The sequence below is a fragment of the Ranitomeya variabilis genome, chromosome 3 (assembly GCF_051348905.1).
Source record: "Ranitomeya variabilis isolate aRanVar5 chromosome 3, aRanVar5.hap1, whole genome shotgun sequence".
Lineage (NCBI taxonomy): Eukaryota > Metazoa > Chordata > Amphibia > Anura > Dendrobatidae > Ranitomeya > Ranitomeya variabilis.
In genome coordinates, this window is record NC_135234.1 from 634,440,887 (window position 1) to 634,456,724 (window position 15,838).

Below are 15,838 nucleotides of genomic sequence, written 5' to 3' on the forward strand. Positions count from 1 at the left end.
TCTGTCCCCTCCCCCACCATTGGCATTAATTGTACTGCCTATGACGGAGCACTCTAATTATTATGTGCAATATTCTCCATCTATTGCAATTCCCCATATACAGATACACATCTTTCAGTGTGAATAAGGCCAACCCTCGGCCATAGTTGCTTCCTTTAAGGCTGACTACATTTTCTACCCCATCCCATACAGGGTGATATAGGGATAGAAGGGTCAGCCGTCGGTGAGCGGGGGCGCCAGTGCGCGGATCCTAGGGCGCCAACCTCTGCTGCAAGGCAGGACCAGTCCAGCATTCTTATAGGTTCAGGCGCCTTCGGGGTCCTATTTGGGATGGTGGTCTCTCTTCTCTATATATTACTAATGTCAAGTCAAAACTTTAATAAAGGTTATAATTTAATAAGTACAGAACTGGACATGGTGATTTACTCCCAGCCCTGGACCAGATCTCACACAGGACAATAAAACACACTCCCTATGTATGAACTGTTCCAATACTTCTGCCATGACTGTCTCTCCCCTTCCCACACTGATAGCTCTGCTTCCCTTCCCCTAGCCCAGGCATTCTGAGCTCTGTGGTGCTGCACTGGCCACACTGTGAGGCGACCATTCCATTCTGGAGCTCCCTGAAACTGATGAATGGAGAGAAACAAGATGGCGGCCAAGATTTACAGTCTGCCGTAATTAGAACTCTGAGCGGGTGCGCGCCGGTGACGTATGAAACAATTGACTAGCAACTACACTGTGATTGGCCGGGAGTTCTGCTACCTCACGAGCTCAGGAATGAGTTAAAGGTTCTCCCTTCGCTCAGGACACCTCCAGGTCTAATTCCCCGCCCCTTTTCCATACTTTCTTCTGATTTGTTGAAGATTAGTTGGTCCTCGCCCACTCTACAGAATTCTGCACTGTGATTGGGTAATGTCAGCCATTAGTCATAGGACGGACGGGCGTGACTTGGCTGTGGGTTGCGTAGCAGCAGAGCTGCGAGAGCGGTGGTGGCACTGGCGTCAGCTTCTGTCAGGGGCAAACGGAGAGACGGAGTGTCCGGCACCGGAGACTCCCTGCCCCGGGGGAGGCGGCGTCCGCTCCGTTGGGGTTGGGGCTAGTCACGGTGAGTTCGTTTGAAGTGTTCAGGATACCCGGGCTGAGGCCCCGGGAGGAAGTCCGTGTCCGGGCAGGTGGGAACTCCGGGCATGTTATGTGCGGAGCGGTGAGGCCGGGCTGTCAGCAGAGGGAGGCCGGGCTGTGCGCTGCCTGCAGGGGGAGGCCGGGGGAACTTCCCTGTGACACTTTCCCCTGTGTGCACCGTACATTATGGCGGCAGAAGTTACTGCTGGCAGGTATGTGGTACTGTGCGGTCACCGGCTGTGACCCAGCTTCTAGGGACTAGTGTCCGCTGCGTGTGCATGCGTGTGGGGGGCCCAGTGTCCGCTGCGTGTGCATGCGTGTGGGGGGCCCAGTGCCCGCTGCGTGTGCATGCGTGTGGGGGGCCCAGTGCCCGCTGCGTGTGCATGCGTGTGGGGGGCCCAGTGCCCGCTGCGTGTGCATGCGTGTGGGGGGCCCAGTGCCCGCTGCGTGTGCATGCGTGTGGGGGGCCCAGTGCCCGCTGCGTGTGCATGCGTGTGGGGGGCCCAGTGCCTGCAGCGTGTGGGGGGCCCAGTGCCTGCAGCGTGTGGGGGGCCCAGTGCCTGCAGCGTGTGGGGGGCCCAGTGCCTGCAGCGTGTGGGGGGCCCAGTGCCTGCAGCGTGTGGGGGGCCCAGTGCCTGCAGCGTGTGGGGGGCCCAGTGCCCGCAGCGTGTGCATGCGTGTGGGGGGCCCAGTGCCCGCAGCGTGTGCATGCGTGTGGGGGGCCCAGTGCCCGCAGCGTGTGCATGCGTGTGGGGGGCCCAGTGCCCGCAGCGTGTGCATGCGTGTGGGGGGCCCAGTGCCCGCAGCGTGTGCATGCGTGTGGGGGGCCCAGTGCCCGCAGCGTGTGCATGCGTGTGGGGGGCCCAGTGCCCGCAGCGTGTGCATGCGTGTGGGGGGCCCAGTGCCCGCAGCGTGTGCATGCGTGTGGGGGGCCCAGTGCCCGCAGCGTGTGCATGCGTGTGGGGGGCCCAGTGCCCGCTGCGTGTGGGGGGCCCAGTGCCCGCTGCGTGTGGGGGGCCCAGTGCCCGCTGCGTGTGGGGGGCCCAGTGCCCGCTGCGTGTGGGGGGCCCAGTGCCCGCTGCGTGTGGGGGGCCCAGTGCCCGCTGCGTGTGGGGGGCCCAGTGCCCGCTGCGTGTGGGGGGCCCAGTGCCCGCTGCGTGTGGATGCGCGTGGGGGGGGGGGGGCAGTGTCTGCTGTTTGCTGCACATGCGTGTGTGTGCCCCGGTTTCTGCTACGTGGGCACCCATATCATGTCGCCTACATCACGTCTGTATTCAAGTACACAGACTCAGATACAGATACCATAATCACTAGATAATCCTGGTGAAACCACCCAGGACTTGGGATAATACCCTGTGACGCTTCCTAGTACACAATAACCATAGAAATTGAAGCATACCAACTCACAAACTCTTATATTAACCCCTTAGTGACGGAGCCACAATTTTTAAATCTGACCAGTGTCACTTTATGTGGTAATATCTCTGGAACGCTTCAACAAATCCCAGTGATTTTGAGATTGTTTTTTCATGACACATTATACTTTATGATAATGGTAAATTTAGGTCAATATGTTTTGTTTATTTATAAAAAGTTTATCAAAAATTTTAGAAAAATGTTAAAAAATTTGCACTTTTCTAAATTTGAATGATTATCTCTTTAATCTAGATGGTCATACCACAGCAAACCATTAATAAAAAATAACAGTTCCCACATGTCGGCTTTACATCAGCACCATTTGTAAAATGTTATTTTATTTTGTTAGCATTTTAGGAGGTTTAAAAATGTAGCATCAATTTTTAATATTTTCAAGGAAATGTACAAAATTTCTTTTTTTAATGACTTATCCATGTTTAAAGTGACTTTAGGGGTCCTATATATTGGAAAAAACCCAAACGTGATACCATTTTAAAAACAGTACCCCCTGACATATTGAAAACTGCTGTCAGTTAGTTTGTTAACCCTTCAGGTGCTTTACAGGAATTAATGCAAAGTGACATGACAGAAATGAAATGAAAATGTGTATTTTTACCACCTAAATGTATCTAACTTCTGAACAGATTGCTACAGCAGTTAGACTCTAAGGCCACTATTTGGTCATGAATTGCCATGGCAAACATCAGGACCACAAAATAATGATCTGAGGGCACCAATTTGGATATAAGAGGAAGCCCTCACACTCTTTTAATCATTTATAATGATGTAGTCACTATTGACAGCAGCATCAAAGGGGTTAAACAGATTTGGATGGTGCAAACACTGATCATGGCTGATACAGCAAGTTGTCAGCTATAGTGTACAGCCGGCAGCTGCTGGATTGTCACCTGTATGGGAATGCTATTCTCTTATATCTCAGGTCAGTTAAAAGACGTATTGGCGGTCATTAACCCCTTTCTGCCATTGGACGTACTATTCCGTCCATGTGGGGTGGGCCCTAATTCCCAAGGACGGAATAGTACGTCCAGCACGATCGGCCGCGCTCACGGGGGGAGCGCGGCCGATCGCGGCCGGGTGTCAGCTGCCTATCGCAGCTGACATCCGGCACTATGTGCCAGGAGCGGTCACGGACCGCCCCCGGCACATTAACCCCCGGCACACCGCGATCAAACATGATCGCGGTGTGCCGGCGGTACAGGGAAGCATCGCGCAGGGAGGGGGCTCCCTGCGGGCTTCCCTGAGACCCCCGGAGCAACGCGATGTGATCGCGTTGCTGCGAGGGTCTCCTACCTCCTATCCCTGCAGGCCCCGGATCCAAAATGTCCGCGGGGCTGCATCCGGGTCCTGCAGGGATTACTTCCGGGTGCCGTGCAGGCTGCAGATGAAAGCTGCAGCCTGCACGGCTGTGAGATCGGTGATCTGACAGAGTGCTGTGCACACTGTCAGATCAACGATCTGTAATGTCCCCCCCTGGGACAAAGTAAAAAAGTAAAAAAAAAAAATTCCCACATGTGTAAAAAAAAAAAAAAAAAAAAGAGAAAAATTCCTAAATAAAGAAAAAAAAAAATATATATTCCCATAAATACATTCCTTTATCTAAATAAAAAAATCAAACAATAAAAGTACACATATTTAGTACCGCCGCGTCCGTAACGACCCCACCTATAAAAGTATATCACTAGTTAACCCCTTCAGTGTGAACACCGTAAAAAAATAGGCAAAAAACAACGCTTTATTCTCATACCGCCAAACAAAAAGTAGAATAACACGCGATCAAAAAGACGGATATAAATAACCATGGTACCGCTGCAAACAACATCTTGTCCCGCAAAAAACGAGCCGCCATACAGCATCATCAGCGAAAAAATAAAAAAGTTATAGTCCTCAGAATAAAGCGATGCCAAAATAATTATTTTTTCTATAAAATAGTTTTTATCGTATAAAAGCGCCAAAACATAAAAAAAATGATAGAAATGAGATATCGCTGTAATCGTACTGACCTGAAGAATAAAACTGCTTTATCAATTTTACCAAACGCGGAACGGTATAAACGCCTCCCCCAAAAGAAATTCATGAATAGCTGGTTTTTGGTCTTTCTGCCTCACAAAAATCGGAATAAAAAGCGATCAAAAAATCTCCCGTGCCCGAGCATGTTACCAATAAAAACGTCAACTCGTTCCGCAAAAAACAAGACCTCACGTGACTCTGTGGACTCAAATATGGAAAAATTATAGCTCTCAAAATGTGGTAATGCAAAAAATATTTTTTGCAATAAAAAGCTTCTTTCGGTGTGTGACGGCTGCCAATCATAAAAATCCGCTAAAAAACCCGCTATAAAAGTAAATCAAACTCCCCTTCATCACCCCCTTAGTTAGGGAAAAATAAAAATTTTTAAAAAATGTATTTATTTCCATTTTGGGGTTGGGGCTGGGGTTGGGGCTAGGGTTGGGGCTAGGGTTGGGGCTAGGCTTAGGGGTAGGCTTAGGGGTAAGGCTAGAGTTAGGGTTAGGGTTGGGGCTAGGCTTAGGGGTAGGCTTAGGGGTAAGGCTACAGTTAGGGTTAGGGTTGGGGCTAGGCTTAGGGGTAGGCTTAGGGGTAAGGCTACAGTTAGGGTTAGGGTTAGGGTTGGGGCTAGGCTTAGGGGTAGGCTTAGGGGTAAGGCTACAGTTAGGGTTGGGGCTAAAGTTAGGGTTGGGGCTAAAGTTAGGGTTAGGGTTTGGATTACATCTACGGTTGGGAATAGGGTTGGGATTAGGGTTAGGGGTGTGTCTGGGTTAGAGGTGTGGTTAGGGTTACCGTTGGGATTAGGGTTAGGGGTGTGTTTGGATTAGGGTTCCAGTTATAATTGGGGGGTTTCCACTGTTTAGGCACATCAGGGGCTCTCCAAATGCGACATGGCGTCCGATCTCAATTTCAGCAAATTCTGCGTTGAAAAAGTAAAACAGTGCTCCTTCCCTTCCGAGCTCTCCCGTGCACCCAAACAGGGGTTTACCCCAACATATGGGGTATCAGCGTACTCGGAACACATTGGAGAACAACTTTTGGGGTCCAATTTCTCCTGTTACCCTTGGAAAAATACAAAACTGGGGGCTAAAAAATAATTTTGGGGGGAAATTTTTTTTTTAAATTATTTTCACGGCTATGCGTTATAAACTGTAGTGAAACACTTGAGGGTTCAAAACTCTCACAACACATCTAGATGAGTTGCTTAGGGGGTCTACTTTCCAAAATGGTGTCACTTGTGTTTTTTTTTTTTTTTACTGTTTAGGTACATTAGGGCTCTGCAAACGCAATGTGACGCCTGCAGACCATTCCATCCAAGTCTGCATTCAAAATGGCGCTCCATCCCTTCCGAGCCCTCCCATGCGCCCAAACAGTGGTTCCCACCCACATATGGGGTATCACCGTACTCAGGACAAATTGGACAACAACTTTTGGGGTCCAATTTCTCCTGTTACCCTCGGGAAAATACAAAACTGGGGGCTAAAAAATTATTTTTGTGGGAAAAAAAATGTTTGTTTTATTTTTATGGCTCTGCATTATAAACTTCTGTGAAGCAGTTAGTGGGTCAAAGTGCTCACTACACCTCTAGATAAGCTCCTTAGGGGGTCTACTTTCCAAAATGGTGTCACTTGTGGGGGGGGTTTCAATGTTTAGGCACATTAGTGGCTCTCCAAACGCAACATGGCATCCCACCTCAATTCCTGTCAATTTTGCATTGAAAAGTCAAACGGCGCTCCTTCCCTTCGGAGCTCTCCTATGCGCCCAAACAGTGCTTTACCCCCACATATGGGGTATCAGCGTACTCAGGACAAATTGTACAACAACTTTTGGGGTCCAATTTCTTCTCTTACCCTTGGGAAAATAAAAAATTGGGGGCGAAAAGATCATTTTTGTGAAAAAATATGATTTTTTATTTTTACGGTTCTGCATTATAAACTTCTGTGAAGCACTTGGTGGGTCAAAGTGCTCACCACACCTCTAGATAAGCTCCTTAGGGGGCTACTTTCCAAAATGGTGTCACTTGTGGGGGGTTTCAATGTTTAGGCATATCAAGGGCTCTCCAAACGCAACATGGCGTCCCATCTCAATTCCAGTCAATTTTGCATTGAAAAGTAAAATGGCGCTCCTTCGCTTCCGAGCTCTGTCATGCGCCCAAACAGTGGTTTACCCCCACATATGGGGTATCGGCGTACTCAGGAAAAATTGTACAACATCTTTTGGGGTCCATTTTCTCCTGTTACCCTTGGTAAAATAAAACAAATTGGAGCTGAAGTAAATTGTGTGAAAAAAAAGTTAAATGCTCATTTTTATTTAAACATTCCAAAAATTCCTGTGAAACACCTAAAGGGTTAATAAACTTCTTGAATGTGGTTTTGAGCCCCTTGATGGGTGCAGTTTTTAGAATGGTATCACACTTGGGTATTTTCTATCATTTAGACCCCTCAAAATGACTTCAAATGAGATGTGGTCCCTAAAAAAAAAAAAAATGGTGTTGTGAAAATGAGAAATTGCTGGTCAAATTTTAACCCTTATAACTCCTTAACAAAAAAAATTTTGGTTCCAAAATTGTGCTGATGTAAAGTAGACATGTGGGAAATGTTACTTATTAAGTATTTTGTGTGACATATCTCTGTGATTTAATTGCATAAAAATTCAAAGTTGGAAAATTGCGAAATTTTCAAAATTTTCGCCAAATTTCCCTTTTTTTCACAAATAAACGCAGGTAATATCAAAGAAATGTTACCACTATCATGAAGTACAATATGTCACGAGAAAACAGTGTCAGAATCACCGGGATCCGTTGAAGCGTTCCAGAGTTATAACCTCATAAATGGACAGTGGTCAGAATTGTAAAAATTGGCCCGGTCCATAACGTGCAAACCACCCTTGGGGGTGAAGGGGTTAAGGGGTTAAAAAAAATATAAGCTGTGTGCGAAACGCGCGTAGGGGTGCGCGTTTACACTAATGGATGGAAATATGAGTAAGCACATCTGATGGGACTTTTTGTCCCCTTTACATCTGCTAGACCGAGGGGTCACTGGACTATGGAGATAGTTCCCTCTTAACCTTTGCAATAGTAGCGTAATGTCATCATCCTTATATTGGTTTTGCACTGGCACTTTAGTATGATATTGTGGTTGTTTATAGTGACGTTACTCTGCTATTTATGCCCTAGTTCTATTTCCATGGTGTAACTCTGTGTACTGGGTGCACCGATACCTTATATTCAAATAGCTCTGGATGTTATATCTTGTTGATAATACTTTTGGACTACTGTTTTATAGATTCTATTGTTAATAAAATTATATATTTTTTAATATAAGTTTGTGAGTTGGTATGCTTCAATTTCTATGGTTATCACGTCTGTAGTCGCATGACCTGTGCACTATACTGCAGCCAGCGGGCTTGCACCCTCATGTGAGTAACCTATGTACAGATGAGACTTGGTGGTTTTATCGGAATATGTAGCTGTATCTATCGGCAGATCATATATTCCAATAATGACCTGTCTTCATGAGCTCGGCTACTCTGGGGCATCGCCATAAGAAAATAGTCCATTGTTCACTGCGGATTACTACTAGTCCAGCGTTGTGATTTGGCCGCCTGTCTGTTGGGATGTGCTGGCTCAAAGCCCTTTATTCCTTTTGTTGCTTTTGAATGTTGGTTATGGCCATAGGATGCACAGCGACTTTCCTCATCTCCTCTAGTCTTCATTGATGTGCTACATTTGGCACCTTTCTCCCACAGCATTGAGTTATTGCGCACTTCCATAACTTGCTGATTGGTTTGTGCTTACCTATTGAAATCCCTCTTGATCCCCAGAATGGGTTTCCGGAATACTGTCCTTAAGACAAACTGTGACCGGCTACAGGAAGCCAAGCTCTGCTATCCTCTCATCGATGCATGGAGTGGATGGGTAAAATATCAAGGTCTTTACTTGGCATCATAAATGAGTAAAATTGTAAACTGCTTCTAAAAACAAGCAACTTTCCAGTTTACGTGTTGAAAAATCTATCCATTCCCAAATCGAGGGGACTTTTGTTTATTGCTTGTTTGGATTAGACTGCAGTGGTGAATAGTCTCCTAGGATAAGAGTGCAGCGCTTACAAGCTCTTTTCTATAGATCGTGTAACTGCTGTTCAAAAGCTGTAACTGTACTTGCAGCATCAGACCAGTAATTGTGCAGTTATGTGAGCCTGGCGCCCAATCAGCGCTGGCGTCAATGTCTCCGCCTTTGGACAAATTGCACATCAAGAGGAAGTGAGAGCAGCCGTAGCCCCGGCTTCCTCTTGATGATCTATTTGTCCGAATGTTATTAATATTTATTATTATTATTATTATTATGTTATATAGCACCATTAGTTCCATGGTGCTGTACATGAGAAAGGGGTTACATGCAGAGTTACAGATATAGTTTACAGTGACAGACTGGTACAGAGGGGAGAGGGACATTGACATTGGGATATTGACGCTAGCGCTGACTGGGTGCCGGGCTCACGTGTCATAACAAGTGCCCTGGTAGTAACGCTAGTGCCGATACGGTGCCAGCACAGGAGGTGAGTATAGTTGTTGTGTGTTTTTTTTTTTTTTTTTGTTTGTTTTTTTTTCTTATAGGGGACAAGTGTGGGGTATGAGAAGGGGTTGTCAAAGTAGTGGACAACTTCTTCTTTCAAGGGAATCTGTCACCTCATTTTTCGCATATAGGCTACGTTCACACAGGGCATTTTTGCTGCTTTTTTTTCTGCAGCAAAACCTGATTATCTTGGCAGGAAAGAAGCTGCGTCGAAAACGCAGGTTTTGGTGCGTTTTTTTTTTTTTTTTTCTTTTTCTTTGTCCAGGCTAATGTCCTTGGATTTTCAGCAGCAAGAACGCAGCAAATAATGATACCTGCATTTTTTTGCTGCGTTTTTTTTCAAACCCATTCAAGTCAATGGGTAAAAATGCTGAAAGTGACATGCTCTGTCAAAAAACAAAGCAAAGCACAAAATACTGATCAAACAAAAAATCAATGTGTGTGCATGAGATTTCTGAAATCTCATAGGCTTTGCTGGTACTGTAAAAAGCAGCTGAAAATCAGCATAAAAAAAGGAGCAAAAATACTCAGCAAAAACGTCATGTGTGAACTTACCCATAAGCTGCGGCCACCGCCATTAGGGGCTTATCTACAGCATTCTGTAATGCTATAGATAAGCCCCCCCCCCATGTATCCTGAAAGATGAGAAAAACAAATTATACTCGCCCAGGGGCGGTCCGGTCTGATGGGCGTCGCAGGTCCAGCACCTCCCATCTTCATACGATGACGCCTCTTCCTTGCTTCTGTCGCGGCTCCTGCGCAGGTGTACTTATTTGCCCTGTTGAGGGCAGAGTAAAGTGCTGCAGTGTGCAGGTGCTGGGCCTCTCTAACCTTTCCCAGCCCTGCGCATTGCAGTATTTTACGCTGCCCTCAACAGGGCAGATAAGGTATGCCTGCGCTGGAGCCACAGCAGAAGCAAGGAGGATGACAACATCGTATGAAGATGGGAGTCGCCGGATCTGCGACGGACATCGGACCCGGACCGCCCCTGGGTGAGTGTAATCGAACTTGTTTTTCTTATCTTTCAGGATACATCGAGGCTTATCTACAGCATTACAGAATGCTGTACATAAGCCCCTAATGGCGGTGGCCGCATCTTAGGCTACTTTCACACTAGCGTTTTTTGGCGGACGTTGCAATGCATCGTTTAGGAGAAAAAACGCATCCTGCAAAGTTGTCTGCAGGATGCGTTTTTTCCCAATAGACAAACATTACCGACGCATTGCGACGCAGTGCCACACGTCGCAACCGTTGTGCGACGGTTGCGTCGTGTTTTGGCGCACCGCTGCCACAAAAAAAGTTACATGTAACTTTTTTTTGTGCGTCGGGACCGCCATTTTCGACCGCGCATTTGCATGGCTGAAACTCCGCCCCCTCTTCCCCGGACCTTACAATGAAGCAGCGGAAGCGTTTTAAGACTGCTTCCGCTGCCAACGTCAGGCGGGCATTTTCTTTACAGTATGCATCGGTACGTCGGGCCGACACAGCGCGACGGCCCCGTACCGACGCTAGTGTGAAAGTAGCCTTATATGAGAAAAATGTATTGACAGATTCCCTTTAAATTTCATTTATGCAAACCTGTTGCCAGGATTGACCAATGTGAGGTAAGACTGCCACCTTTCGGGCCTGATATACAGCATTCTATAATGTTGTACATCTGCCCCCTACCCGACCTGAACGATGAGAAAGACCTTTTTAGTATACTCACCTGCAGGGTGGTTTCAGCCTGACACCTCCCTTCTTCTTGCGATGCCGTCCTCCTTGCTTCGTGTGGATGACTTGTTCCTACCTTATCCACACAGTCTCCTGGCATCGTGCTCTTGCGCCGGCGTGCTTCTTTGCCCTGACTAGGGCAAAGTAAAGTACTGCAGTGCGCAGGCGTCGGGCCTCTGACCTTTCCCTGCGCACTGCAGTACATTGCTCTGCCATCAATAGGGCGAAGAAGTACGCCTGCGCAGGAGCATGCCAGGGACACTGCATGACGTAAGACGCGTCGTCCACACGAAGCAAGACTGGAGGCGCCAGACCAACAACGCCACTTGGACCGGACTGCCATGCAGGTGAGTACAATAAAAGGTCTTTTTACCCTTCGCCACGACAGCACCCCACATGAGAGAGAGGGATCCGCCCATAGGAACAGGAAACCTACAGAATAAAAGGAGGCGGTCCCCTCTCCTCCTCAGTTTAGGTTTCCTGTTTCTATGGGGAACCCGAAGTACCTGCAGTCCAAAAAAGGATTCCTGGGCCATGCACCCGCCTGCGTCAGTCTCTGGTGGAACGGCAGGGGCTGCGGTGCCAGAAGCAGCGGCGGGGGAGCCACTGTTTGCAGCCTCCCCCCTCGTCTGATCGTCGCCATGGTCCGGGTTCGGTACCGCTGGGCCGCCCGGATCCATGAGGACGCGCGCGCTCAGCGGCCGGCTTCTTATCCAGCAGCCGCCGCATGGTAAGGAGGAGCGGCGCGTCTAACCCGGAAGTCGCTGGAGCACTTCCGGGTTGGGTCCGGGGAGGCAGGAGATTCGGCGCCAGATTTAAAAGTGCAGCACTAGCGTCGGCCGGTGTGTGTAAGTATGGCTTCACCGGCCGATGTAGCGCACTTGTCTGCAACAGAGCAGTCTCCCAGTAAGGAGACAAGCGCCAGGAGCAGCACCAAAAGTGGAGATCGATCCCAGGAAAAGCGATCTGCCACCAGACAGAAAGGTCTTTCAGCCAAGAATCCGCCTCCAGAACCGGTACCTGTCAGCTTCACTGGGTGAGTTTTAAAAGAGTCTCTTCCCATATGCTGATATATGTTCCTCCTATATCCCCTTCCTCTAGACTAAGAAAAGGACACATAAAACCAAACATAAAGAATGTGCCTTATGCTTGCAACCCCTCCCGGACTCATATACTAAGAGGTTATGTGCAGAGTGCATCGTACTGACCTTACGGCAAGAAAACGTAATGACCCCGTCTGACGTTAGAGCCATAATTCGTGAAGAGATGCAAGGTCTGGCCCATACAAGTAGCACCAGTACCCGCCAGCCCAGCAGGTCCCGATCTCCAGTAAGCTCGGAGTCAGAGGTAGTGCAAAAATCCTCTGATGAAGAGGAGTCCCAGCAAAGTTCATCAGAATATGAAGGAGGGCTTTGTCTACCAAATAGTAACGTAGACAGTTTAATTAAAGCCGTCAGGAGCACGATGGGGTGCCCAGATGAGAAGGGAAAGAAGTCAGCGCAGGACATCATGTTCGCGGGATTAGGACAAAGAAAACGAAGGTCCTTCCCCACCATACCCACAATTAAGGAGCTGGTTAAGAAAGAGTGGGAAAAACAACATACAAGAGGATTCTTGCCATCCTCTGCTAAAAGACGCTACCCCTTCAGTGACGAAGAACTTAGTTCCTGGCAAAAAATTCCAAAAGTTGATGCGGCAGTGGCTTCAACTTCCAAACAGTCGGTCTTGCCTGTGGAGGACTCAGGGACTCTAACGGATCCGTTAGACCGAAAGGCAGAAGCCTTACTTAAGAGGTCATGGGAGGCAAATACGGGGGCATTCAGGCCAGCCATTGCTAGCACCTGTACTGCAAGGTCACTGCTAGTATGGACAGAGCAGCTGGAGGAACAAATTAGAGGTGGAGCTTCGAGGAATACAATTCTGTCGAAAATCCCTCTAATGAAAGACGCAGTAGCATTTCTAGCAGATGCGTCGGTAGATTCACTACGCCTAACAGCCAGGTCAGCCGGCCTAGTAAATACAGCCCGGCGAGCACTCTGGTTGAAGAATTGGAAAGGGGACGCACAGGCCAAAGCAAAACTTTGCGCGATCCCCTGCCAGGGTGAGTTCCTATTTGGGAAAGCTCTGGACGAGCTCTTAAATAAAGCAGGAGAGCGGAAGAAAGGCTTCCCTAACCAGTACCTTCCCTCTTACAGGAGAGCTTTCAGGAGACGCCCCTTCACCAGGAATAAACCTACTGAGCAAAGGGAGCGCTGGGAGGCAAAGGATCCAAAACAAAAAGGTGCTCTGTTTTCCGGATCCTATAACCAAAAACGCAACAAGTACCGTTAATTATGAAGTGGGCGGTAGATTGAAGTATTTCTCTTCTAAATGGAAATTAATAACATCTAGTCCTTGGATTCTGGACATTATTGGGAATGGATTAAAGTTAGAATTTGATAGAATCCCTTGGGATTCTTTTATTGTAACATCTCCGAGAGGTCAACAACAACAAGAAGCTCTGGAATCAGAGATCCTATCGCTTCTATCTAAAAAAGTATTGATAGAAGTTCCCCGGGATCAAGAAGGGAGGGGGTTCTATTCCCCTTTATTCTTGATCAATAAACCGGATGGTTCATTCAGAACCATCATAAACCTCAAAAAACTAAATTCCTTTTTACGTAACCACACTTTCAAAATGGAATCTATTAGTTCTACCATCAAGCTTTTGTTCCCTAGGTGTGTCATGGCCGGGATAGACCTAAAAGATGCATACTATCATCTTCCAATACATGCCGAACACCAGCAGTATCTAAGAGTAGCGGTCATCCTGGAGGGACAGGTTCGTCACTTCCAATATGTGGCAATGCCATTTGGGCTTTCTATGGCCCCCCGCATTTTTACAAAAGTGATGTTAGAGGTAATGGCTCATCTACGCCAACGGGACACTTTAATAATACCCTACCTGGATGACTTTCTAGTAGTAGGGAATTCTGTAGCTCAATGTAAATTGCGGTTATCTAACACAATCTCATCCCTGCAGGAGTTGGGCTGGATTATCAACTTCGAAAAGTCCAGGCTGAATCCAGACACTACTCAAATGTTTCTAGGGATCCAGCTAGACTCAGTAAGTCAAAAAAGCTTCCTCCCGCATTCAAAGAAAAGGACTATACAGTCAAAGGTGTCAGAAGCGATAAAGAACCCCTACATGACACTAAGGAAGGCTATGTCCTTACTGGGATCATTGTCCTCATGTATCCCGGCTGTACCATGGGCGCAATTCCATACCCGCCAATTACAGTTCGAAGTACTGTCAGCCCAGGGACGGGTAGGACACCTAGAGAGTAAACTAACTCTCTCTAGAGATGTCATAGAATCTCTATCCTGGTGGCTAGATATGGGACACCTTTCAGGGGGTGTACCATGGATAATAGATCCATCCAGAATAATTACTACAGACGCCAGCCCTACGGGATGGGGTGCACATATGGAGGATGATATAGTCCAGGATACCTGGAATCAGTCAGAATCATCATGTTCATCAAATTGGAAAGAGTTAACAGCAGTAGGGAAAGCCTTAAATTATTTTCTTCCACAGATCCAAGGAGCAGATGTAAGAGTTTTCTCAGACAACTCCACCACAGTGGCCTATGTAAACCGCCAGGGCGGTACACGGTCAGGAAGTCTGATGACCATCGCAGGAGAGATCTTCCAGTTCGCAGAGGCTCATCTTGCGTCCCTAACAGCCCTACACATCAGAGGCATAGAGAATACCAAAGCGGACTACCTCAGCCGAAACAGGCTGCGCCAGGGAGAATGGTCCTTAAACAGAGCCGTGTTCAGACTAATAACAAAAGCATGGGGAGTGCCTCAGATAGATCTATTTGCCACAAGAGGCAACAGACAGGTAGAAAGATTCGCTTCCCTGAACTCCATGGATCACCCAGACATGCTGGACTCTCTACACCATCCTTGGAACTTCAAACTGGCGTACGCCTTTCCTCCAATGTCTCTAATTCCTCTAGTGATCAGGAAGATCAGGAGGGAGCAAGCAAGGGTAATCCTCATTGCACCCTTCTGGCCAAAAAGACCGTGGTTCTCCTGCCTCCAGAGCATGTGTCTATCCGATCCATGGATTCTTCCATTGGACAAGGAACTACTGTTCCAGGGGCCGTTTTTCCACCCGCAAGTGAAAGGGCTTCACTTGACGGCGTGGAACTTGAGCGGCAATTATTAACTTCAAGGGGTTTCTCAGAACAACTAGTAAACACCCTGCTACTAAGTAGGAAAAGATCTACAACCCTGATATATAGCAGGGTATGGAAAAAATTCTTAGACTTTCATACAGTACCATTCACTAAACAGGTTCCGATAACACCTATTCTAGAGTTCCTACAAAAAGGTAGAGAATTAGGATTATCAGTGAACACCTTAAGAGTCCAGATATCAGCGTTAGGAGCCTTATATGGATATAATATAGCCGCTGATAGATGGGTCTCCAGATTCATTAAGTCTTGTGAACGGAGTAACCCAGTACATATTCCCCGTCTACCTCCGTGGGATTTAAATCTAGTGCTAGAAGCCTTAACCAGCTCCCCATTTGAGCCTCTAGATTCTATACCTCTAAATGTCCTCACATATAAAGTAGCCCTCTTGGTAGCCCTGACCTCAGCCAGACGTGTTAGTGACATCCAGGCCCTATCGGTAGACCCACCATTCTTACTGACATTCCATGACCGAATAGTCCTAAAACCAGACCCCTCATACCTCCCTAAGGTAGCATCCACCTACCACAGGTCACAGGAAATATTTCTCCCTTCCTTTTTTGATTCTCCTGTAACCCCTGAACAACAGAAGTTCCACACCTTAGATGTCAGAAGAGCCATCCTGACTTATATAGAAAGGTGTCAAACATGGAGGGAGAGTAGGGCTCTGTTTATCTCCTTTCAGGGCCACAAGAAAGGACATGGGGTCACGAGAGCTACCATATCTCGGTGGATCAGAGAT

General features: G+C 47.5%; 1 protein-coding gene across 1 annotated transcript in view; it reads left to right on the plus strand.

Moving 5' to 3' along the window:
- Positions 1-953: 953 nt before the first annotated feature.
- The window catches only part of RNF41 (ring finger protein 41), a 105,651-nt gene continuing 90,766 nt past the window's right edge, over positions 954-15,838 (plus strand). Inside the window, exon 1 of the mRNA XM_077297550.1 lies at positions 954-1,108. The gene's annotated coding sequence lies outside the window, so the exon portion shown is untranslated. The remainder of the gene's footprint in view (positions 1,109-15,838) is intronic.